Raw genomic sequence first — 27,368 nt, 5'->3', positions numbered from 1 at the left:
TCCCGTTAGGCGCCTTTTACGACAAGCCTAGTCACCTTTTACGACAAGCACGGGTTGCTGAAGACCTATTCCACCCCGGAATCTTCACGGGTCCAATATTCAGTGGAAAAGCACCGTTTACAACTGCTACCTTTCCTGAGCCGGGTTATTGTTGGCAGCTGACCACTTTGTCAAACAATCCCGTTACTCGTCTCTTACGACAAGCATGGGCTGCTGAAGACCTATTCTCATAAGTGAAAGCGACACAACCCTTTCCATATTCAATAGATAAAAGTACGATTCCGACCATGTCATGAGCATGTGTTTATGAATCACTATCAAATAGTGATGATACCAGATGTTCGCGAAAAGGTGAGAATATCCTGCCCCAGCGGTGGCACACGTCACAAACACATGTAAAGGCACGTCAATCCGGATCTTCACAGGTCTTTTACAATATTCATGCAAAATGACAGCGGTACATAAAGATGGCTTCAAACTGTGTACCTATGCGGGAAATAAATCCGGGTTTTCGGTGTGGCATCAGCTTTTACCACTTGGCTGTTTTATCGCCAGAAAATAATTGAAAGTTAGTTCCCATCTTTTGAAAGAGGACAACTATTCATGGTTCAGCAGTGACGAATACCCGAGATAAATATTATTTCGATATTACGATGACCAACGTTACCGGTATGTTTAATATATCGAATACTGTCAACAGATTAATGGTGATAGAGTCAACTTAAACGAAAGTGAGTGGATGTTGTTTTACACAGCAGTTTTTTTTATTTGGCACTTTAACGTAATATGCTAGTGGGGGGCACGGGGGACCGAGTCGTCTAAGGCACCGCGATTCGCTGTGCAGAGTTGCGTCCCTCAGGCGCGCGAGAAACCTATGATTGTGGGTTCGAATTCCGGTTCGTCCCAATAATGTTTCTAGGTTTGTCAGCACCATACCCGTGCTCGTGTGTTTCACCGAAGTGGTAAACGTCTGAGACCTGTATCACTTCGGGCTTTCCTCCCACATTAAGCTGACACGCCGAGACATAACTGTAATACTGTTAACAGCGGCGTTAAACCCAACTCACTCACTAATAGGCCAGTGGCGACATCATCGGGTCCTTTTAGACCTCATAATTTTTATCACCCTAACTGACAACGCATTTCAGGAGTGATCAGTTACATCTGATTGTGATGTGACCCCAAGTTCAGGATTCTTATCGACGTAATTACAAATAGATCACGCCCTTTTAGCGGGCGTGTGATACTCAACCGATATCATGGCACGGGTCACGCCTTTGGTCAATAGTTTATGTGCAACACCTGGCAACGTCAAATTTGTCTGATGATAGTTTTCAAGAGTGAGTAACGGACCTGTAAATAATATTGTTTTACCCCCATTAAGAATCTTCCAATTCTATTGGTTAATCCGTACCACATGACGAAACAACACATTTCAATCGAGACCCCGAAATCATGTGACTAACACTGACCACGACTATTGACACGTCCCATAATCAGTACGTGATGTATATTGACTCCTCTGCTGGAAAAAAATCTTCTTTAAATAGACAAGAAAAACAGTGATATGTATACATGCTGCACAAGAATAAAGTTATCAACTAAACAATGAGTGGCAATTTGACCAAAATTTGTTAAAGAGGTTCTTGCTATCATGTATTGATGCATTGTATTTGATCATGGATTAAAACACATCTATGACGTCATTCTGTTGTTTAAACGCTCCATTAGTTTTAAGGAATGGAGAGTTACTCGGACATTCCCCTCTACGTAATGTTGTGTGATCTCCTCTCTAGTTGGTGGGCGGATTATGGAAAAAGTTACATCTATAAATCATGTATTTTGTTCCAATGATTAGCACATTTATTGGGTTGTATGTCTGTGCGGGATAACCTATTAAAACGTCTTTAGTAATTTTAATTTTGATCTTTATTTTATTCAATATCCAGTTTTCTAAATCAATCCAAAGATAGTTCACATTTTTATACGACCAAAATATGTGTTCAATACTGTCTTTGAAATCTGATCAGAAGCTAAATAAGCTGTTGTCTACATATCCCATCTTGTGCAATTTATTCTTTGTTGTTAAAATAAGGTGCGTTATATGGTATTGAAACCATTGGAGTTTTGTGTTGAATAGTAATGTTGACCTCCATGGGATGTTTTAAGTAAGCGAAACAAGTTAAAAGGTAGAATAGGGTATTCCATTTTCTTTTGGAAATCATCTATCCCCCCTATAAGGAAGCATTGTTTTCATTATACTCATGTATTTTAGAAAGTGTGTTTTTCTTTGAACTTTCCAAACGTTTCATCAATGAGGTCATTGATATTGATATTTCTTTCCAATCCAGAATATATTTATTATCTATTTTAATGTTATCGTTGTGTCGAAATTAGGACACTTCGACAAGAAAATTAAAATAGCACATGCGCAACTAGAATAGCGGTTCGTGTTGAAAGACATCCAAAAAGATGATGCTTGGTACGTGGGTGAGTGAGTGAGTTTGGTTTTACGCCGCTTTTAGCAATATTCCAGCAGTACCACGGCGGGGGACACCAGAAATTGGCTTCACATATTTTACTCATGTCGGGAATCGAACACGGGTCTTCGGCGTGACGGGCGAACGCTTTAACCACTAGGCTACCCGACCGCCCCGATGCTTGGTACGAAGCTGGAATACTGTTAAAATCGGCGTTAAACCCAGCTCACTCACTCACTCACTTCAGCAACCCATGCTTGTCGTAAGAGGCAACTAACGGGACCCTGTCACTTGGTTAATGCATGTCATCGTATCCCAGTTGCGGGGATCGATGCTCATGATGTTAATCATTGGATTGTCTGGTCCAGATTCGATCATTTACAGACTGCCGTCATATATAGCTTGATAAGTGCTGAGGGCGGCGTTAAACAACAAACACACACAGTGATAGTATGAACAACAATACACCCCGTCTGGACTTGTTATACCTTGTAACTACAACATACCTGTCTGAATCCGTTTTTACTATAAAACAAATTACAATAATTTGTTACCGACGTCGCCATGCTCGTGATGATTCCATCCATGGTACGACCCAGAATATGTGGAGGGCGTCATCGAAAATGACTCATACAAAATTCTTTGGAATGGGCCCGTATACAGCCTCAGGCCTATGAGGCCAAAAAACCTGATCTTGTCCTTTTTTATAAATACAATGAAATTATTCATATTACTGAATTTGCTATCCCCTTTGACAGTTATGTGATTGACAAGATTCAGGAAAAAAGTGGCAGATATGCAGATCTCGCTTTCGAAATGTCACGCTTGCATCCTAAGTTCCAAGTTTTCCGAATGCCCATTGTTCTCGGTGCCTTAGGTTTGGTACCTCCCAATCTGTTGACTGACATTGGGAGAGTATCCGGGTTTGCTACCAGGAATACAGCCCTTCTGACAATCTGGGTAATGCAGAAAGCTGTACTGTTTGGGAGTCTTCACATTCTCCGAAATTCTTGGAGGGTTCGACTTGGCAGAAGTCCCATTCGCTGTCCGGGCTGCGTGTTGATGGGACAGGAGCCCTGAGCTGATGATGAGCCCAACCAGCCAGGATCACGTTTCGTGGTTTATCAACACCTCACCCGTATTCTCAAGTTAATTCATTCCGTCTAAGCCTGATGCACTTCGGATTTTCCTCCCAAATCAAGCTGACATATCTTGATAACACTAAAACGCGGTTCAACGCGGCGTCAAAAACTCACTCACTGACACACTTACTCCAAGTCAATTTCACGATCAACAATTTTACACCAACGTAGTCAAACAATCAAAGACACAGTTGATTTTCAGAAACCCAATTCTCGACTACGACACTCGAGCGATTGCTGGTAATGTACACGCATCGGTAGATATCTGATAGATGTGATTAAATACGTCAAGCTGTCTACTTTGATTGACATGACATTAATACATTAGTACAAGGTTATCGTAGATAGTGGTCGCTATATATTGAGTACATCTGAAGCCAAAGTAACACCACACTGTCGTCAATCGCTTCTTCTTCAAAGGGTAAGCATAGCGTTAACGTACACAGGTCCTCCGAAGATTCCGGGGTAGAATAGGTCTTTAGCAACCCATGCTTGCCGTAAAAGGTGACTATGCTTGTCGTAAAAGGCGACTAACGGGATCGGGTGGTCAGGCTCGCTGACTTGGTTGATACATGTCATCGATCCCAATTGCGTGGATCGATGCTCATGTTATTAATCACTGGATTGTCTGGTCCAGACTCGTTTATTTTACAGACCGCCGTCATATAGCTGGAATGCGGCGTTAAACAACCAACCAACCAACCAACCAGTATCAAGGAAATTGTAAGCGCACCACGGTGGACTAAATGTTGAATGCATTGTCTCATAATAACTAATTAAGTAGATTTTCAGAAACTTTTATCAAAAAACTGTATATCCCTCTTGATCCGACCTTATAAATGAACAGAGAAAGTCGATAATCCGATCGCTAGACTAATACTCCACATGAGGAACGTTTGTGTGATTTATGTAACTCGCTTTCTTTTGGGGACGAATTTCACTAAATCTATTTGGATATGAAGCTCTTCACCAACAGTGGAGATTGTATTGTCCAGAATTAGTGTCACTTTGACATTGATTTTAATCTGTACCAATTACAAGTATGATTCTCTGCGCGGATTCTCTGCATACTAAAATATTGTCAGGATATAGTAGATATACATGTAAATTTGTGAATTCTACCCTGTTACAACATATTGTCCACTGCCTGCAAACCCCGGAACATCCTCTTTGCATTGATCTATGTAAATACTAATTTATCACCGCTGGATTTTGTGAAATAAACTTGACTTGACTTGTTGGCGAATTTCCCGATTTACGAATCATCAGTATGGATACAAGAAGCTATATTTAACGTCGAATATTATAGTACAAAGGACATCAGCTAAAAAGCTTATTTAATGAGTAAAAGTTCAATTAACGGCACCGGAAGGCTGGATACAGGATTTTAAAAAAGGAGGATGGGGGAGAGTCCACTCGGGGTATTTGAAACTTTGGTGGGGAGGGGGTGTTTAAAATCACAAACTCAAAATGCAAACCATTATCAATTTTACTTTAACATCCAAATCAAAATGTGTTCAAGGTAGGCAATGGGCATGCAAAATGTCATCAGACAGCACACACACAACCACACACACACCCCACCTCCCTCCCCCCCCACCACCCCCCCACCCCCCAACCCCACCCCTCCCTCCCTCCACACACACACACACACACACACACACACACACACACACACACACACCCTTGGATCCGCAACTGCCCAGAATGTGGGGCTTCCGGCTTACGGTGTCCGTTTTTGGTTCACAGCACATTATATTGCGTTGTCCTGCCCAATTCCTACAGATGAACATGCTCCCGGCCGTCTTCACCCTGACTCTTGGGATTTACCAAATACAGGCAAACGTCATCCCTTTTACATCGACAAAAGGTGAGTGAGTGGAACAGATTGTTGAAGTCGTAATTGATAATTGATAGTCGTCGTCTTATGAAATAATTATTTCAGGGATGTATGAGTTAAGAGGTTTTTATGTAAGGGGGTCATAAAGGCCAGATCAAGCTTAATCCTGCATCCAAGTATGGCAACACTCAGCAGTCACTTTGGCCAACCTTTTTCATTTAGTCTTTGAAACAAGTATGAACACAATGTCCATATACCAATCCCTTATACTGCATTTAGGGTTTTTTATTTCGAAAAATGGGTAAAAATTAAAATGATTTTCTTGAGAATGCATGTAGCTTGTGTCATTTTGAAATCATAGATTTCATATATCAATCTAAAAGAATTGTTCGCTCTTAACCTTTTTTCGAATAAAGAATATTCTGTCCAACATCTGGGCATAACTGCAGTAATACTTCAAACATGGAAATAAATGTACATTTTGTTCTGGTACAACCCAATGGTCAGTGTAACTCACAATAGCTGTAATAGAAATTACCAGAAATGCTGAAACATGGTAAATATTTAACCAATACCTCTTGTCTTTAAAAGGCGTGCAGAGTTGCGTCCCTTGAGCACGCCAGAAACCTATGATTGTGGTTTCGAATTCCGTTTCGCCCCGATTATGTTTCTAGGTTTGTCCGCACCATATCCGTGCTCGGGGGTTTCACCGAAGTGTTAAACGTCTGAGACCTGCATCACTTCAGGCTTTCCTCTCATATTAAGATAACGCGCCGCGATATAACTGTAATACTGTTAAAAGAGGCATTAAACCCAACTCACACGTGTACCACGGTACGATGGTTTGCTTTGCTAATTACGTCCCTTATAATCAGCGACAGGACCCGCTGTTCGTGAGATCAAATCCTATCTTCGTCACAATTATGACCATTTGTTTATCGGTGTCAAATCCATACTCGTACAAGAACAGGTTGACGACCCGAATCATTTCGGCCTTTTCCCCTCCATATACATCAAGGCAGCACGCTGTGGTATCTACCGGTAGGGCAGAAAATGTGTACCCTTTTCGCGAACACCAGGTGTCATGACTGATTTTCAGTGATTCCTTCATATCATTTTCACCGCTGCTTTGCCTTTACGGCCCAGTTGAATCTGTTCCGGCAGATGATCGAGACGGATTGTTTTTCTTGTGTTTACGTTGTATATAGAACTAAATTACTGTACAAAGCGGAGTTATACCCGGCAAATAAATTTGCTCTAACGATGCATGTAACACTGGACATGTTCATACTCTTCAGGTTGTGTTCAAGGTGCTGTTCTAATGCCACGTAAGTATTATCTGTCTAGTTTAACTCGGAGACTGCTTGTGAGTGTGTGAGTTGGGTTTAACGTCGCTTTTAACAGTATTACAGTTATATCACGGCGTGTCTGTTTAATGTGGGACGAAAGCCCGAAGTGATGCGGGTCTCAGACGTTTACTACTTCGGTGAAACCCACGAGCACAGGTATGGTGCTGACAAACCTAGAAACCTGATCGGGGCGAACCGCGATTCGAATCCACAATCATAGTTTTCTGGCGCGCCCAAGGGACGCAACTCTGCACAGCGAATCGCGGCCCCCCGTTTGTTAAGAGTCATGAATGAATATATACATACTATGTTATTAATACAATGTATTAAATTAACAAAATAGGTCGGTAAAGAATTCAACATATGCTACACACTATGAGTGAGTGAGTAAGTTGGATTTAACGCCGCTTTTAACAGTATTACAGTAATATCGCGGCGTGTCAGCGTGTAGGAGGAAAGCCCGAAGTGATGCAGGTCTTAGACGCTTACCACTTCCGTGAAACTCACGAGCACGGGTATGCTGGTCACAAACCTAGAAACATAATCGGGGCGAACCGCGATTCGGATTCACAATCATATGTCTGTAAAGAATTCAACAAATACATATTTTGGTGTGGGGGGTGCTGGGATTTTATCAAAAAGATCAATTGCCTCCGATAAATCTTGAAAACATTTATAGAGACTTCAGGCTGTCGAAAAAAATGAAATTACCTGCCACAAAAAATATATTGTTGCAAGGTGTTTTAATGTTTACACTAACGGTATTAAATAATTAGGGTGAAGTGAAGTGAAATTGGGTTTAACGTCGTGTCTAAGATTATTGCACTTAAATAGCGACGTTATTAAATAATTAAATGTGTAGGTTGAATTATGTTTACTTATACGCTCCTTATTTCTAATGTTCTGAATTTTAATCAAAGCAACTAAGCATCTGTTTTTACATTGCAATTCTGTGTAGCTATGTTATGTGTCATTTACATAAGTGAAATGTATGCTATTCCCCGTAAGGCCAAGAAAACATCTTATGACTATGGTCCCCGCCGACGTCATTTTCGACCTCCCTCAGTATAAAGCATGTTAGGTTATGCATAATATTCCAATTCGAAAAGCGCATTTTTATAACGATGTTTCATTTTAAACTTTTTAGTGAGTGAGTGAGTATGGTTTTACGCCGCTTTTAGCAATATTCCAGCAATATCACGGCGGTGGACACTAGAAATGGGCTTCACACATTGTACCCATGTCGGGAATCGAACCCGGGTCTTCGGCGTGACGAGCGAACGCTTTAACCACTAGGCTACTCGACCGCCCCGGACCTTTTTAGTATCTAAACTATGATCATGGGTTCGAATCCCGATTCGCACTGATTACGAGTCTACATATGACATCGTGATATCACCAAAGTGTCAAACGTGTAAGACCCGCTTTTTCCTTTGACATCAAGCTGACTCAACTCACTCACGCACGCACTCACACACTCACTCAGCATCTACAACCCATGGCAATGACAAGTGGAAGTTGAAACATCAGTTTCCATATCATCATAAACATGTCATTAGTTTTCAGTAAAATTACATGATTACAGTTATTTATACTTTTGAGTATATACATAGAAAACACATTGCATTGAATCTTACTGTGAGGTTTCTGGTTTCTGTCGGGGCGGTCGGGTAGCCTAGTGGTTAAAGCGTTCGCTAGTCACGCCGAAGATCCGAGTTCGAATCCCGACATGGGTACAATGTGTGAAGCCCATTTCTGGTGTCCCCCGCCGTGATATTGCTGGAATATTGCTAAAAGCGGCGTAAAACCAAACTCACTCACTCACTCTGGTTCCTGTCTATTGTACAGCCCCTGTCCCCGGCCCTGGTGTGATTCCTCCCCGACCACGCCCTTGTCCTGCGTGGGTCAACGAGAGAGGGGACTGTTTTCTCGGCGACATGGTGTTGACTGAACAACAGTGCATCGACATGGTGGGTTTGGCTGAATACAACTCCTTCCACAGAGGCAACCCCAGCTTAGTGGACTAACAGTGCTTTGGTTGTATTGTTTTGTGATTGGATATTTAATACACACCATGGGTGTTTTAATCACAGAATATTCACCGAAGATATATATGATTGTACATGTGCATTTGACATATGATGTTCATATATGTACATATAAGAATAAAACATTCATTGTCGTTGTTGTTGTTGTTGTTGTTTTTTTGTTTAACGCCGCACTCAGCAATATTTTAGCTATTTGACGGCGGTCTGTAAATAATCGAGTCTGGACCAGACAATCCAGTGATTAACATCATGAGCATCGATCCATGCAATTGGGATGGATGACATGCATCAACCAAGTCAGCGAGCCTGACCACCCGATCCCGCTAGTCGCCCTTTACGACAAGCTTAGTCGTTAAACGGTATGGTTTTGTGACCCATGAAGATCCGGGCTGTGTTGGTCCTAAGAGGCAACTAACGGGATCGGGTGGTCAGACTCGCTGACTTGGCTGATGCATGTCATCGTATTCCAATTGCGTAGATCGATGCTCATGATGTCAATCACTAGATTGTCTGGTCCAGACTCTATTATTTACAGACCGCCGTCGTAGAGCAGGCATATTGCTGACTGCAACGTTCAAAGGTCAAACAAACAAATATGGTTTTGTCGCTTTTATAAACGTATGATGAGTTCACATTGATCAAAACTATATCCTTTGTACGTATTCGCACATTATGTAATGAAGTTCAGCAAAAGAAATACTTCATTCATTGCCTCCCTTTATGCACTGTTTGTAAGCTGTTGTTACCCTGTCTGGCGCTCGGCATTATTGGGCTAAAAAAAGGACTGGTCGGCTCGGAGTCAGCATACTGTGTCTGGTGGGGTATTCATGTTAAACTGCGTCATGGTATCTCAGAGGGCTAGCACTATAAACCGGCATCAGCCCGGACTAGTACAAGCAGCCTGAAAAACCTAGAAACATAATTTGGGACGCAAGGGACGCAACTCTGCACAGCGAATCGCGGCGCCTTAGACGACTGGGCCACCCGTGCCCCCCAATAAAAGTAAGTTGATAAAAACAAGTGCAAATCATTGTAATGTTATAACACTTGCAGCACAATACTCCTCTGTGTTAACACGAGACTAGCAGAGAATAAACCTTTCTCGTTTTCACATGTGTTTGCTGGTCTTCTTACGTGTATTCACCAATTGCTCTATGTACTTTGTCTCCATTGTATCTAACCCGCAAACCAATACATTCACACCCATTCAAAGCGGGGTTTGAAGCTGTTATAAAACTCTTTCATGGCCGAATCATGAATATTGTACTGTGATATGTTTTGTCGGGCTCAGTGTCACTTGTTGACAACCAGTCAAGCAATACCTTGGGAAGCAAACGTCTGTAATCCATTAAAGCGACACTGACGAGAAAACACTTTACGTTTCATTGGTATGCTGGGTGTTCGTAAACCTTGTGTTATGTAAGAGAACATTCAAACTGTTTGTGGGTACATCATAGTTTTTAATGGTTTTTCTAATGGTTTCATATTCCAAATCTGAATGAGTGAGTGAGTTGGGTTTAACGCCGCTTTTAACAGTATTCCAGTCATATCACGGCGTGTCAGCTTAATGTGGGAGGAAAGCCCGAAGTGATGCAGGTCTCAGACGTTTACCACTTCTGTGAAACCCACGAGCATGGGTATGGTGCTGACACACATAGAAACATAATCGGGACGAACCGGGATTCGAACCCACAATCATAGGTTTCTGACGTGTCCAAGGGGCGCAATTCTGCACAGCGAATCGCGGCGCCTTAGACGACTGGACCACCGTGCCCCCTACATCTGAATGAATGAGTGTGTATGGTTTCATGTTGCTTTTAGATCAATTCCAGTCATACGCCGGGGACACTACATATGGGCATGTGGAGAATCATGTGGAGAATCGAACCCCGACGAACGAACCCTTCATCCACTACGCTACATCACTGTCACAACAACTACAGCAATTAAAATAATTGTCTTATTTTTTTTTATTTCTGATATGTGTGATGTAATTACAATATATTCTCTTCGGCAGTTCTACTTCGCCTCGGGCTGTGGGTAGCCTAGTGGTAAAAGCGTTCGCCCGTCATGCCGAGACCCAGTTTCGATTCCCCACCTTTGTACAATGTGTAAAGCCCATGTCTAGTGTCCCTCGCCGTGATAATGCCGAAACATTGGTAAAAGTGGCGTAAAACCATACCCCCTCACTCATTCACCTCTTCGCATAATTAACGATATGGAAAGTTTTCAGTAATTGATCTTTGATTAGCAGCTGCTAAAATATGTACTCAACAATACTAACATAACTGTTGTGCTTCAGCTAAACCCGGTGAACGGTAGGCTCTGTGGTCAAATGTTGCATGCTTAGTCATGCCAGAATGTGCCGATCGTGAGTTTGAATCCCGTTTTCACCCTGAAACGTATTTGGTTTATCAGCAACGTATCCGTGCTCGTGGGTTAGTTAACAAACCATAAACGCCCACGACCCACGTCACTTACCCCCGAACATTACGCTGTCATACCGTAATAAAACTGAAATATTGAATTGGCGCTTGAACCAACCTAGTCACTCACTCACACTCGTGCGGCGCCATATTGTCCCTATTGGGTGAAGTCCGTTAACTATTAGTGCTCAAAGGTATCTCTGATCATTCTCTAAATTTGAAAATAATATCAGTCATAACGATTCACATGATAACTTCTATTAAATGCTTTTAACATTCATTTGTATACATTCTACAAGAGTATTTGATGGTAAAGCATACATGCAAATTTCTGTCATGAAATGACTCAAGAACTTGATTGAATACCTGTACCAAACGTATTGATATTATTATCGGACTCACTTTGAAAAGGTTCAGTAAACCGGAAAATAACCCAGACTTTAACACCGTCGTAAACCTGTTTGAAAATATAATCCGGCTTCTTCATTGAATCCGTTGACGTTTTCTGTTGTCAGTACACACCTACCGCGCACGGCTCTGTATGAATAGGGTTGTGGCAGGGTTGTATGCTACCGACTATTAATTTCTGCATACGTTTCAACCATACGACGGAGGTAGTGTCGTAGATTGATATCATGGAAACTGGTTCAGGAGGGCTAAGTGTGTCATCCACTAAAATTGTTTTCGGTGATTACCGCTGGTTGAGTCTGTAATGTTTCGACACCACTGTGAGTTCAATATGTGATTCTTGTTGCCATTTAGGATGGATATATTCAGTTCAATATTCCTCAGGAGTGTTTGTCTTCTCGGTGCGTTGTGGTCACTGGATACAAATGGTAGGTGTTATAGGCCTTCACAATAGAGTAGTGTATATCGTTCTACTGTGTTGAGTTATGTTATGATTCGTTCTGTAAATGATCACAAAGGGTCCTTTCTAAACGCATCTTCCGAAACAACTAACACGTGTTACACGTGCTTTTCTTCAGTAAACTGTTGTATTTGTTATGCTTACATTAAATGTTTATGATTTCACATATTATTCATATCATATGCAAGCATTTGAGTCTACTATATGAATTATGATAGAAACGTCAATGATAATAAAACAAACAATAATTGAACGATAATGAATAAATTTCTTCTGAAAACAAGACCAGATCGATAGTTGATTTATAACAGTAAACATGACACAAGCCCTCCATAGTTTGTTTGTTTGTTGTTTACCGCCGCTCTCAGCAATATCCCTCACTAGTAGATGTAAGACATCGACAAAAATACCGGCTATGTATATATGTTTCTTAACCTGAATTGATCAAGAACGATAAATCAAAATATGTTATATCCTTAGTCAATAGTCTATATGTGGCCCAGTTGCCCATAATAGCACATACTAGTATTTATACATAGTTACCATTTTGCACTGAACAGCATTATTTTTGGTAGATAAATCGATCTCTTTGTGTGTGCATGTAATTGATTTATTTGATTATGATCTGAGGAAAATGTACATCAGAGATGTTTACGCTACGAAATCGCATCTGTTTATCTTCATATTAATAAGTATATGCAATATTCGTCACAAAATCTAGGTCAAATTTAGGTACATATGCATGACACAACGTCATGTGGTACATGCTTCATAAAAAAAACAGATAACTTCAATAAATGTTTGAAAAGCAATGCCTGCCAACTCTAGTTTTACCTCTTTTATTCGTCTTTTGGCCCATTTACATACTTACATACAAAACAACTCTTTATCGTCTACTACAGAGAATTCTTTATAGTTTATAAAATCTAAAGAAACACTTTGCTCTATAAACACATGAGCATGAACGAAACTGATTCGTCATGTTTCACACCACAATTCACAATCCACACCCTGGCTTCGTGCCACCTTAGTTTCTTGTATGTCAACGGGTCACCAGAACGCTGTTCACCATCATACTGTCAGCTGTATACATAGGAAAACATGGGAAAGAATTATGCACGAATCACAAGGTAAAGAAATGTGTGACAGCTCTCTTTTGACGCACGCAGAGCGGATAAATAGCATGGGGTTTGACATTGTATTCACGCGTTGACTGTGCTATGGTAAACCTTGGTCATTCAGTGCTGTACATGACTGTCGAACACGTTTTGCTAGTGTATTTATTATATACATGTAAATGATATGTGCATATGATTTTGTTTAGATTACGCCTTAGTTATTTTCACTGACGGGGTGAGATTGGACAATCGTTGGTTTTATCGTTGATGGGCAGGATACGCTCACCTTTTCGCGAACACCTAGTATCATCACTATTTGATGGTGATTCCGAGACACATGCTCATGATGAAGCTGGAATCGCACAGTCGCTTCTATTTTGGCAGAGATTTCTTATGAATATGGAAATGTGTTTGGTCGCTTTTATTTACGTGTGCATTTCCAATAATACAAAGACAGTTAGACATTTTATCGAAATGTTTTGTTTTGTTTGTTTGTTTAGTAACGCCGCACTCAGCAATATTCGAGCTTTATGACGGCGGTCTGTAAATAATCGAGTCTGGACCAGACAATCCAGTGATTGACAACATGAGCATCACTCCACGCAATTGAGATTGATGACATGCATCAACCAAGTCAGCGAGCCTGACCACCTGATCCCGTTAGTCGCCTCTTACGACAAGCACAGTCGCCTTTTATTGCAAGCATTGGTTGCTGAAGACCTATTCTACCCCGGATCGTTTACGACAAGCAAATGTGATTCATTATACTGATAGATGATACATTATCACAAATAATTGTTAAGTGTGCACATTGATCAACTAGACGACAAGTGGCAAATTCAAATACGTCCAATATATAGCATTGCCGCCCCCTTGACAGACTACCTTTCGTATGTATCTACCATTGTGAAATGAGTGACGTGCCTGCTACAATCGTGTTGAAAGACTTTAAGTGGCATAAAAAAAACGGAAATCTTTCGGTGTTTTTTTCACTTCGTAATTGTATGAAACCTTTCCTATGAGCATCTTTTTATCTCAATCCCCGATCCGTCGGTTCTATATGAACTTTTGAGCATCGAATACCCAATAATGCCCCCAAATCTGAAAGCATTTAATGTTTTATATCTCACTGTGGGTGTCACGGACTGCAACTCCAGATTACAAACAACAATCACTTTGTGTAAGTTGTATATGAGGGCCTAATAATAATAACTCTGATAATACAGATGGTGTTATGCATGCAGTACAAATGTGGATGTGTAATTATTCGATTTTGTCAAGGAGAATTATTAAAGGGTTTGTCCCTGATCCCGTGACCCTATGACAATTTTCATATTTAGATCTCCAGACATATAGGTGAATGGTTGAGTGAGCTTAACGCAACATTCAAATTGTTTCTAATTCTTTGTTTGGTTACAGCTCAAGACACATGCCACTGCTTGAACCCGACCCAGTGTGGTACCTTCCGGGAACAGGGATGCTCCCCTTGTCAGACTTCTTGGTGGGGACCCTACTGTCAAGCGCGTAAGCTAAAGAGGCAGACTTTTATTTCACCAACTCTATTTATACCGATATCCTTTCTACATAGGAAATTACGTCTTTATGTCGAAAATTACATCACCTTTTTTTCTATGAAAAGACACTATTGTAAATAAAAGCGACAAAACCCCTACCATATTCATAAGAAATCTCTGCCACAAGCAGGGCCAATTGTACTATCAGTACTAATTCAGACTATCTCATAAGCATGCATTTATGAATCACTATCAAGTGGTGAGGATACCAGGTGTTATCGAAAAGGTGAGAAAAACACGGGAACACATGGTACAAATCAAACTAGGGAACTGCATCGGACATTTTTTTTGTCAGTGATGCGTCAAATTTGGAAACGTCCTCCACATATGGAGGGGGTAAATTGACAAATTACCCTTTAATGATGAATACCCTGGCCTCATTCACCTATAAAAAGTTCTGTTTTCTCCAAACATAGATTTTAGTACTGTATGCATCTATGTATACATAGATATATATATATTATGTGTTCCCAATTAAACTATTTGTAAATTTGTGAATGAGACGCAAACAAATTGAACAAGCAATGGGGTTGACAAAAAAAATTAACTTCATGTATTTTATAGTAATTTATGAGTACCTTTCCTGGTTCAACAGAGTTGATTTGACAACATTGATAACCAAAATGTGACAGTTTGACTCAAGTGTTTAAAGTATCTAATCAGTAATATGTGCTTGTTATATTTTCATATCTAATTAGATATGATATATTTGACCGAGGAAATACCATTCGAATACCTTCATTGTGAAATGTTGATATATACTGAACAGCATTGAAAACACACCAGCAGTACATCTTGAAATATTACAAAAACAGCTTGAGCAATGACCGATTTTAATTAGAACAGACATAGACGGATTATTAAGAAAGACGACAAAGGAAACAGTAATACCACACAGTAATTACATTTACGTCATCAGTGTAAGGAAGACACATAGGGTTAAAATGAAAAGTCAATATCTGGTATGTCCGCCATTGGCAGCAACGCAGGCCATGCAACGTCTTCTCATTGATCGAATAAGTCTGCGAATAGTGTTCTGGGGCATTCCGCTCTTGACGTAGTGTATCTTCAAGTTCTCTCAGGTTCTGTACTTGCGGACGACGTGAGAGGCGTTGACCAAGGTAATCCCATAGATGTTCAATTGGCGATAGATCGGGTGACAGGACTGGCCATGGAAGCAGAGGCACATTATTGTTCGCTAGGTACTGTGTTGAAACACGTGCTGTGTGCGCGCATGCATTATCTTGCTGGAAGGTGTGCATATCCTTGTGCTGATGAAAGATTGGGATGACGTGATTTGCCAATATGTTATTCTTGTAGTAAAGGGCATTAACTCTTCCACGACAAACATGGAGCTCTGTTCGATGGCTATGACTGATGCCGCCCGAAACCATGACACTCCCCCCCCCCCCACCTCCCCCCCCCCCCCCCCCCCCCCCCCCGCCCCGCCCATCGATCTGTCAGAACAACGCAGTCATTGTGGTAACGTTCTCCACGTCGATGCCACACTCGCAGTAAGCATTCCGTAAATGAAAACGGGACTCCAACATATGGACGTCGAGCACGTAGCCCTGCTGAGCGGAGACGTCGACGTACGGTGTCAGCGCTGATCAACCCCGTCGGCCTTGTACGGTTGCTGCAGTCCTGGTAGCCGGAAGTGTACGATCACGAAGATGCCGATGAACAATATGGCGATCCTGACGTGGTGTAGTGACACGTCGTTGACCCGGAAGTGGTCGATCTCTGGTGGTTCTTGTCTGCTGGTATCTGCTCAGTAGCCTGAGGACTGTTGAATGATGGCATTGAAACCGTTGTGCAACGACTCTACTTGACGTACCAACTTGAAGCTTGCCCAAGGCACGTTCACGTTCCTCTGCTGTTAATCTTGGCATTTCTTGTGTCAGTACCCTTTACGTCTGCAGCAACAAGTGATGTGGCTTTTAAAAGTCTGTCTTTTATAGCCATAGTCTGCATGCTTCCCGTGAAACAAAACACGTTTTCCATGATGTGCACGCAATTTGTTGCGTTTTGGCGATTTCGCTCACAAAAAAAATTAGGAATGTGTTTTGACGAGCTGTTCTTCTTCATGCTCCGTCCAGAACGTCGTATATTTCTCATTCACTTATATATTTTCATATGACTTAAGCCCGGATAAAAATACATCCATTTTCATGGTGGTGCGTTTTCAATGCTGTTCAGTATATATTCAAAATGACACTGTGATATTTCTGTAATTGAACATTATAATTCCACTGAGTATTATAATATGAGGTTACAGGAAAATATGTTTTTTGTAGATGAATAACGCCTTACCTTCATTTCAATACAGTCTGATGTCAGGCAATGTTATGAGTTTAACATAAAATAAAATTCTGTTTCCAGAAAATGTAGCTTACTCCCAAACCACCCAACAGAAAGGAGTGTACGTTGAGTATGATGCTTTGGGAAACTTTGTCAGTTCCGCCGGCGGTTACCTTGCCGTAGATGGAAGGGTGACACCGAGTGACATAAGAAGTTGTTCTCGGACATTACGATACACTTCCGGAACATACTTCACAGTATTACTACCTTCAACACACCGGATAGCTGGCATTAGAGCATATTTTCCTACCACAGGTAGCTATGATTCGAGCGAAGGACCTTACAGTTCTCCGTGATTGTATTTTTCTCTTAATTTGTCTTTTTTCAGAATGTGTCTTTGCATATGATACGAGGGGGTGAGAATGAGGGTTCAATATTATTATATTGCGACGTGCATGCACGTGTGTGTTTATATGTACGTGTGTGTGTGAGTGTCCGTGTGTGTCTAGCCCGGACGTATGCCGGTTTTATAGTGCTAACCCGCTGAGATACATTTTAACGTGGATGCCCCACTAACACGGTCCATGCATACTAACTTACCATGTAGACGATTTAGGTTCGATTCCCAAAATGGTTACTATGTGAGAAACATAAGTACTGCGATGATATATGTTTGGGATGTTGCTAAAAGTAGAATTGGAATGTCCTTGTGCTGATTTTCTTCTTCACCAGGAGACTCACTGGAAGGTCTTCAAATCCTTGTCGATGACGATGTGTGTTACACCTCCACCACAGCCACGTTGCCAGTTGACATACCGTGTTCTTCAACACTGGTAGGGAGGAAAATCACCCTGAACCTGCCTCGTGATAGATATCTATCAGTTTGTGAGATAGAGATCAACGGTGAGTGGAAACAAAACACTTTTCTTTTTCAATAATATTATGTATCTCGCCAAAGTTGAAATAAAGTTGGTTTTAAGAATATAATACTAATTCAGAGCGTTTTTGGTGACATGAAGGCATCCAGTATTCCAAATCAGAATTGGTCCAGCGTAGCCATGCTTGTCGTATGAGACAAATAAGTTGGATCACTTTATGCTGAGTATGCTGAGGATCACTTTATGCTTTGAGACCTTTCAGCTGCGTTAAGGTTGGTTGAGTAGTATCGTATCCCGATGGCGTGAACGATATACTTTTAGAGGTTGGTTCAGACCTGCTATGATTATATTCTGCAAGGGATAAAGTTTTAATTGTGTCTACAGTAGCGTATCACCCAGATACACACACTTACACCATGTGTTCACTAACAGTGTGCGGAGATGGTTGGTATGGTGTCCGGTGCGAGAAGCGATGCACATGCAAGGAGAGTGACCCTGTATGTAACCAGATCAATGGTGCTTGTCCTTCTGGATGTCCAGATGGCTATGGTGACGTGGATTGTAAAGGTAAGGGGGCAGCTTGGGTTGACTAAGAACGAAATAACTGTGGTTGTCATTAGGAAGAGAAATTATGGAAGTCAACTTGTTTATTATGAGGAACACAACGTTTCGGAGCAATATTCCAGCTATATGACGGCGGTCTGTAAATAATCGAGTCTGGACTAGACAATCCAGTGATTGACATCATGAGCATCGATGAGCATACAATGCCATGCATCAAACAAGTCAGCGAGCCTGACCACCCGATCCTGTTAGTCGCCTCTTACGACAAGCATAGTCACCTTTTACGGGTTGCTGAAGACTAGTTCTAACCGTTATGATAGTCCGTTATGATAACGGAGTAAGCAAATACTCCGAAACGCTGTGTTCCTCATAATAAAGAATTTGACATCCATAAATTATCTTTCTTATGTTTATCACTTCAAAATGCCTTTCAAAGACCTGTGGTTGCCGTGTGGCCGTTGTAAAGCTAAAACACTAGAATTAATTGTACATATGTTAATGGTATAACTCAATTTAGCATATCTTGGCCATACAGTTATTACGTAAAAAACAAAGAATTGACATTAGTAAGTACGACTGCAACTGATGACAGTAATCATATAGTGATTGTGAAGGTAAAGGATTGGTTGAACGCGAGATAATGACAGTTATCATATGATGACTGTGGGGGTAAAAGATTGGTTGAACGCGAGATAATGACAGTTATCACATGGTGACTGTGAAGGTATGGATTGGTTGAACGCGAGATAATGACAGTTATCACATGGTGGCTGTGAAGGTAAAGGGCTAGAATTGGTTGACTTCGAAGGTAAAGGATTAGTTGAACATGGGATAATGACAGTTATCTTATGGTGACTGTGAAGGTAAAGGATAAGTTGAACATGGGATAATGACAGTTATCTTATGGTGACTTCGAAGGTAAAGGATTAGTTGAACATGGGATAATGACAGTTATCTTATGGTGACTGTGAAGGTAAAGGATTAGTTGAACATGGGATAATGACAGTCATCATATGGTGACTGTGAAGGTAAAGGATTAGTTGAACATAGGATAATGACAGTTACCATATGGTGGCTGTGAAGGTAAAGGGCTAGAATTGGTTGACTTCGAAGGTAAATGATTAGTTGAACATAGGATAATGACAGTCATCTTATGGTGACTGTGAAGGTAAATGATTAGTTGAACATGGGATAATGACAGTCATCATATGGTGGCTGTGAAGGTAAAGGATTAGTTGAATGCAAAATAATGACAAGTACAACAATACGGAGACCTTCAAGTTCAATGATATGCTTAAATTAGGATTAGGATTGTTGAACGTTATCACCTCTGCTATGACGAAATACTACACGGTAATATAACCTTTGAACCAAAGCTATAACACGGGAACCCTTTCAACCGTTGCCGGCAGGACGATTCCATAAGGGTATATATATATCAAAAGCTTAACGCACGCTGTAGAAATGATACATCCGCGATATCAGCATTAAAGTATTTTAAGTATTTTTATTTTAATTACATTGTGACATACCACGAATCTATAATGAACAAATAATTGATTTTCATGTGTTTATGATTATGGTTATGCTTTAGTGTGTGCCGACGGCCGTTACGGCATCAACTGCTCCGCTGTATGTGGCAACTGTTTGAATGGGGTGGTGTGCGATAAGACGACAGGAGAGTGTCCAAATGGTTGCGCTGGGGGATTCTTCACGCCGAAGTGCAACACACGTATGTATTTTTGTCGCTGTGCATGGACATTGTATCCTTCCACATGCCACGACGTGGCATCTTATAGTAGCATTCGTGCTCGTAGTTCGGTATGTTGGAGATACAATGTTAGGATATTTCATTACAAAATACAAACTTGAACACATCTATGTACGTGTATTTCTTTATTCACTTATGAAGTTCATAACTGGCTTAAATTTGATATATTCCTTATACATGCCATAATTAATATTAAAACTTGGTTTAAATTACGGAGTGCGTTGTCATGGGAATCTTTATGGTGACAATAGCTGACAGGATCTGATTTAAAAAGTTATCCCCATGTCTGATCATGGCTTGTTATCTATATTCATTGTATAAGCCTGGGTCAATAAATTCATGTACAAGAAAAATGTGGCCCCTAAAGATCCGGGGTAGAATAGGTCTTCGGCAACCCGTGCTTGCTGTAAAAGGTGACTATGCTTGTCGTAAGAGGCAACTTACGGGATCGGGTGGTCAGGCTCGCTGACTTTGTTGATGCATATCATCGTATTCCAATTGCGTGGATCGATCCTCATGATGTCAATCACTGGATTGACTGGTACAGACTCGATAATTTACAGACCGCCGTCATATAGCTGGAATATTGCTGAGCGCGGCGTTAAACAACAAACAAACAAGAAAAAAGTAAACCCGAGATAAATCACTACTTTTTATGAGATATCTCTTTCAAACTCTTTCAAAATTCTTCCAACAATTCTTTATTCATCACAAACATGACGCAATCCATAATTTGAAAGACACTCTTCTTTCAGAATGTAGCGATGGGCGATTTGGACCTCAATGCGCTTCAGTGTGTGGGTCGTGTCGGAACAAGCAGCCTTGTGACAAGCAGACAGGAGCATGTCCAAATGGGTGTGCACCGGGCTTTTCCGGAACGATGTGTTCAACACGTAAATATACAGTAAAACTATTTATTTTCTGATGTACTGACTGCATTGCCTGGTCTATATTCTTTACACATGAAACACAGGAGAAAAGCTGATGATGAGTTCATATCATGAAACGACGCATGTGAGGTGAGGTGAGGTGAAATTGGTTTTAACGTCGCGTCCAAGATTATTGCACTTATATAGCGACGTGCACGCACGTGTGTGTGTGTGTGTGTGTGTGTGTCTGCTTGTACTAGTCCGGACTGATGCCGATTTATAGTGCTAGCTCACTGAGATACCATGCCGCAGTTGAACATGAATATCCCACTCAGACACAGTATACTGACTCCGAGCCGACCAGTCCTTGTTTTAGCCCCTTAATGCCGACCGCCAGACAGGGTAACAACAAGTACCATCTTTTAACGTCTTTTGGTATGACGCGGCCGGGGATCGAACCCCGGACCTTCCGCTCTCCGGGCGAACGCTCTACCACTGGACCACGGAGGCGGTCGAAACGACGCAAGTAATGTTCGAGCCTACCACATATGTTATCTGTGATCTCTACTATATAAACTGAGGTTATCGGGCACTAGGCACACAAGTCTATGGCTATGTTATTTAATCCAGGCACCTATTGTAGACACCATACATTTTAATTATGTAATTATGTATTACCACACTCAATAATTCGGGGCTTTATATGTCTTGGTTTATATAACTATGGATTTCATTTTTAAATATCTCGACAAAAAAATCCTTTGAATTACGTAATGAAAAAAATAGATGGATTAAGAATACAGAAATCTTAACCTACAGACATTTTGTTCAGAAATAACTTAAATGTGATTTGTTTTGTTTTGTGTTTCGATCACTTACGTTATGCAGTATTGGGGAAAATAATCTGTAAATCAACTTTTAACTTAAAAACGGGAAAGGGGCCCCTGTCGTCTTATGCTCCGGAATTCGCTGTGGTGGGTTACCTGTCTTAGACATGGCAAAGACCTATGGACATCGGCTCCAGTTCAAGATTCCCCCTGACTATATTTCTTGGTTTGACAGCACAATACCCATACAAAGTTATAAACGCCTGAGTCCGCCTCCGTGGTCTAGAGGTAGAGCGTCCGCCCGGAGAGCTGAAGGTTCGGGGTTCGATCGCCGGCCGCGTCATACCAAAAGACGTTAAAAAATGGTACTTTTAGTTATCTTGTCTGGCGGTCGGCATTAAGGGGCTAAAACAAGGACTGGTCGGCTCGGAGTCAGTATACTGTGTCTGAGTGGGGTATTCATGTTCAACTGCGGCATGGTATCTCAGTGAGCTAGCACTATAAATCGGCATCAGTCCGGACTAGAACAAGCAGCCACACAAACACACACATATATAAGTGCAATAATCTTGGACGCGACGTTAAACCCCATTTCACATCACCTATAAACGCCTGATATTTGCATTACTTCGGGGACTCTCCCAACATCAAGCTGACACACCGTCATATAACTGAAATACTGTTTTAAGGCGGCGTTAAACCAACTCACTCAACCCAAACCTGAATTATATGCTATTATGTTGGGCACACTAAGATCTTAAACGTAATACTTGATAATTTAGGTTTTGTGTGTTTAGCTTGCAATGCCGGGACGTATGGTACCAGTTGCCAGTTTGCTTGTGGACGGTGTCGCAACGGGGACATATGTGACACGGTGTCTGGGAGGTGTTTCCAGGGTTGTGAAGCTGGTTGGACGGGCGTGACGTGCAATACAGGTAAGCGTTCTGCGATTGTACTATCTTTGGGACTTAGGGACCGCCCCTTTCTTCTGGTGGAGAGAGAAGGGGTGGGAGTTGCTTGTTGTGGATGTAGTTTTGTTGCAAACGAATATTTTTCCGATCACTCCTTAAAGACACACACTATTTTCTTTGAAACGATGAGACTTTTATTTTCACAAAACAAAATTTCTGGGCAAGATCCGGGGTAGAATAGGCCTTCAGCAACCCATGCTTGCCCTAAAAGGCGACCATGCTTGTCGTCAAATCGTGACTAACGGGATCGGGTGGTCAGGCTCGCTGACTTGGTTGCTGCATGTCATCGATCCCAGTTGCGTGGATCGATGCTCTTGATATTAATCACTGGATTGTCTTGTCCAGACTCGAATATTTACAGACCGCCGTCATATAGCTGGAATATTTCTGAGTGCGGCGTTAAACAACAAAAAACAAACATTTATTTCCCGAAATATTCGAGGTCAAGTCATTTGCTGGTACAAAACAAACACGCACCCCACCCCATCCCATGGAATTCCAAGTGGCCGTTTATGTGTGCTCCACATTTGTTGAAGCGTATGTGCACAAGTAAAAAACACGACTTTATAAACGATATTGGTTTTGTCTTTGGCGTGACAGGAACATATACCGTTTGACCAATGTTTAATATGTAATAAAGTTGGTGCATACTGGTACCGTTTCACATCAAGAGATATGTGACATTGTCCCTGACGTTTGATATGTGATGGCAAGCCATGGATACCGATATCACTATAACATGTGAAGCAATTTTAGGAGTGAATGAGTTTACACCGCTTTTAGAAATATTCGAGCAATATCACGGCGGGATTCACACTTTGTACGCATGTGGGGAATCGAACCCGGGTCTTTTTTGCGTGACGCGCCAGCGCTTTACCCACTAGGCTACCCGACCGTACCTAATGTAAGGAGATCTAGAGAGACGTGCATGCAGAAAGTAAGTGATCATGACGCCGCTTTGAAAAGCTTTTGGGAGGGGAAAGCCTGAAGTGATGCAGGTTTTAGACATTTACCACTTTGTGAAACCCACGTTCACAGATATGGTGCTGATAGTCCATGAACCGCAATCAGGATAAATCTGGCATTCGGGCGTCTTTAAGTGTATCATTAATAGTATGACCAATGTTAGAAGGGTGATAAAAGGGGGTCCAATTCGTTATATTATTACCGATGCAAAGTAGTCTGTCGCCAGTTGTTGCACAACATTTCTCAATTGGAGTTGCAAGTCGCAACACTTATAACACATGCATGTCTAATACGATATACCTTAATATTTAACATAGAAAATAGACACGGGGCCTTTTGTCCTCTTTTATATATAAAATCTGTCTATTTAGCTATAACTATATTTCGAGTTGAGTTGATTGGTTCAACTGTGTCATATGGCCCTGTGACGCAGGGGTAGCATTATGCAGATGGCTGTTACAATGAATGCTTGTTCCACCCGTGACGAATCGGTCTGGTTGTTGATGAAATATAGTGATATGTAGAATAGACAGATTTTTATTCATGCACCGATTGTCTTTAAATGTAATATCCAGTTATGTATGGCTGTTTAATAATCTCATACCAACTTTGACTGAAGTAGCTCCAATAGTTTTTCAGATATTGTAGTAAACGTCGGTATCTTAAATTAACTTCCAGACTATACGTGTATATGTACAAACATGGTACTAACGTGCTTTAATTGTGTTGCTCTGGTGTTTCCGTATATCTGCATTTCCCAGGTGATCCCACATATCGATTCCTAAAGTCGAGATCTTTCATCAGTGAATATTGTTTTTCTTTCTCTTACTAGAATGTGGACTGGGGACGTTTGGACAGGATTGTGTCCAGAACTGTGGACACTGTAAAGTGAATACTGTGTGTAACACTGTCAACGGCTTCTGTCCAGACGGATGCAGTCCGGGGTATGCAGGGGCCATTTGCCAAACAGGTACCTCCTAAAATGTTTGACTAGCTGGGGAAGGGTTGGCGAATGAAGCGTATGAGTGCCACGATGTCTGCATACATTACAGTGTGAGCAAGAGCACGTTTACATGTGCATGTGTGTAAGTGAACGATCCGCTTTGGGTGTATGGCCTTATGTGTTTGGAGATGGGTGATTCACTTTATGTGTGTATGCAAGTGAGTCTTCCACTCTATGTGTGTGGCAATAAATGATCCATGTTGTGTGTACAGATGAGGGATTCACACAAGTAAGCTTGCCGTGGATGTATCAGTGATCCATGTTGTGTTTGTTTGTTTGTTGTTTAACGTGTGATAGGAGCCTGTATATAATCGAGTCTGGACCAGACAATCCAATGATCGATATTGTGAGCAACAGGCTACGCCGTCGTGGTACCTGTAGTCAGCCTGTCCCCCCGATCCATTATAGTCGCCTCTTACAACCAGCATAGGTTGATGGGGACCAGTTCTAACCCGGAATCATCACATGGGTCCACGTTTTGTGTGTAGCGATGACATATTCACTTTATTTGGTATCCAAGTAAGTTATCCAACTTGCGTGCCTCAATGATTCGCGTTGTGTGTGTTGCGATGAGAAAGTCACTTAATGTGTGAGTGCCCCACGCTGTGTGTAAGGAAGTAAATTATCCATGTCATATGTAAATGCCAGGGTGGAACCACCTTATGTGTGCCAGAGAGTGATTCATCTTATGTTGGTTGGTTGGTTGGTTGGTTGTTTAACGCCGCACTCAGCAATATTCCAGCTATATGACGGCGGTCTGTAAATAATCGAGTCTTGACCAGACAAAACCAAGTCAGCGAGCCTGACCACCCGACCCCGTTAGTCGCCTTTTATGGCAAGCATGATTCATTTTATGTGCTTATGCAAGTGAAATATCAACTCAATGGGCTAGGCAATGTAGGATCCACATATTTCCACACCACTAAGGTGTGTGTGTTATTCACTTTGTGTGTTTGTGCATGTGTGTGTATGTGTGTGTGTTATTCACTTTGTGCGTGTGCCTGTGTGTGTATGTGTGTTTTCTTCACTTTGTGTGTGTGCCTGTGTGTGTGTTTTTCACTTTGTGTGTGTGCCTGTGTGTGTTTATGTGTGTGTTATGCACTTTGTGTGTGCCTGTTTGTGTTTATGTGTGTGTTATGCACTTTGTGTGTGTTATGCACTTTGTGTGTGTGCCTATGTGTGTTTATGTGTGTTTTTCACTTTGTGTGTGTGCCTGTGTGTTATGCACTTTGTGTGTGTGTCTGTGTGTGTTTATGTGTGTGTTATGCACTTTGTGTGTGTGCCTGTGTGTGTTTATGTGTGTGTTTTTTTTCACTTTGTGTGTGTGCCTCTGTGTGTTTATGTGTGTGTTATGCACTTTGTGTGTGTGCCTGTTTGTGTTTATGTGTGTGTTATGCACTTTGTGTGGGTGCCTGTGTGTGTTTATGTGTGTGTTATGCACTTTGTGTGTGCCTGTGTGTGTTTATGTGTGTGTTATGCACTTTGTGTGTGTGCTTGTGTGTGTTTATGTGTGTCATGCACTTTGTGTGTGTGCCTGTGTGTGTGTTTATGTGTGTGTTTTTCACTTTGTGTGTTTATGTGTGTGTTATGCACTTTGTGTGTGTGCCTGTGTGTGTATGTGTGTTTTATTCACTTTGTGTGTGTGCCTGTGTGTGTATGTGTGTTTTATTCACTTTGTGTGTGTGCCTGTGTGTGTGTGTTTTTCACTTTGTGTGTGAATGCGTGTGTGTGTTTTTCACTTTGTGTGTGTGCCTGTGTGTGTGTATATGTGTGTTTTTCACTTTGTGTGTGTATGCCTGTGTGTTTTCATGTAAGGCAATTAGTAATCCATTGTCAGTTTGTGATGTATCCTGTTTTCATGTGGTTATGCACTTTGTGTAATGGTAAAAATGTTTCTCCGGCGAGTATTGTATGCATTTATCAAGATAAGCAAATAGACAACAGTATACCAACGTGTTTCTAGTCGTGGATGGTCTAGTAAAGGCCATTTCCACATGTGTCTGAAGACGTGGACATGCTCATTACGTTTGTAAATTGCGCAACAGAATGTCCATCCTTCACCTTCGGGATCAGCTGCAGCAACAGGTGCGGCCAATGTAAAAGTTCAACACCTTGCGACAAAATCACGGGTTTTTGTCCCAACGAATGTGAACCGGGCTACAAACTGCCGTCATGTCTATCAGGTATAGTAACTGTACATTTAGACTAACATTTAGTCTCTGAAATCTTATATTACACAATATCCTTCTTGACTCCCTATGCTGATTTCAGACAGAGCTAACTTGAGCTGGCTAGACTTGCTTTTGTATGCATTTCTAGCTTATTATTTTTTAATAAAATAAATATATTCAACGATCATGGTGCAGGCCTACT

General features: G+C 41.4%; 1 pseudogene; it reads left to right on the top strand.

The window, feature by feature from the left end:
* The first annotated feature begins 11,844 nt into the window (after positions 1 to 11,844).
* The window catches only part of LOC139446669 (uncharacterized), a 48,506-nt pseudogene continuing 32,982 nt past the window's right edge, over positions 11,845 to 27,368 (top strand).

The sequence above is a fragment of the Haliotis cracherodii genome, unplaced genomic scaffold, assembly GCF_022045235.1.
Source record: "Haliotis cracherodii isolate W230 unplaced genomic scaffold, xgHalCrac1.p SCAF_6, whole genome shotgun sequence".
Taxonomy (NCBI): domain Eukaryota; kingdom Metazoa; phylum Mollusca; class Gastropoda; order Lepetellida; family Haliotidae; genus Haliotis; species Haliotis cracherodii.
This window is presented reverse-complemented; position numbering and strand designations above follow the sequence as displayed.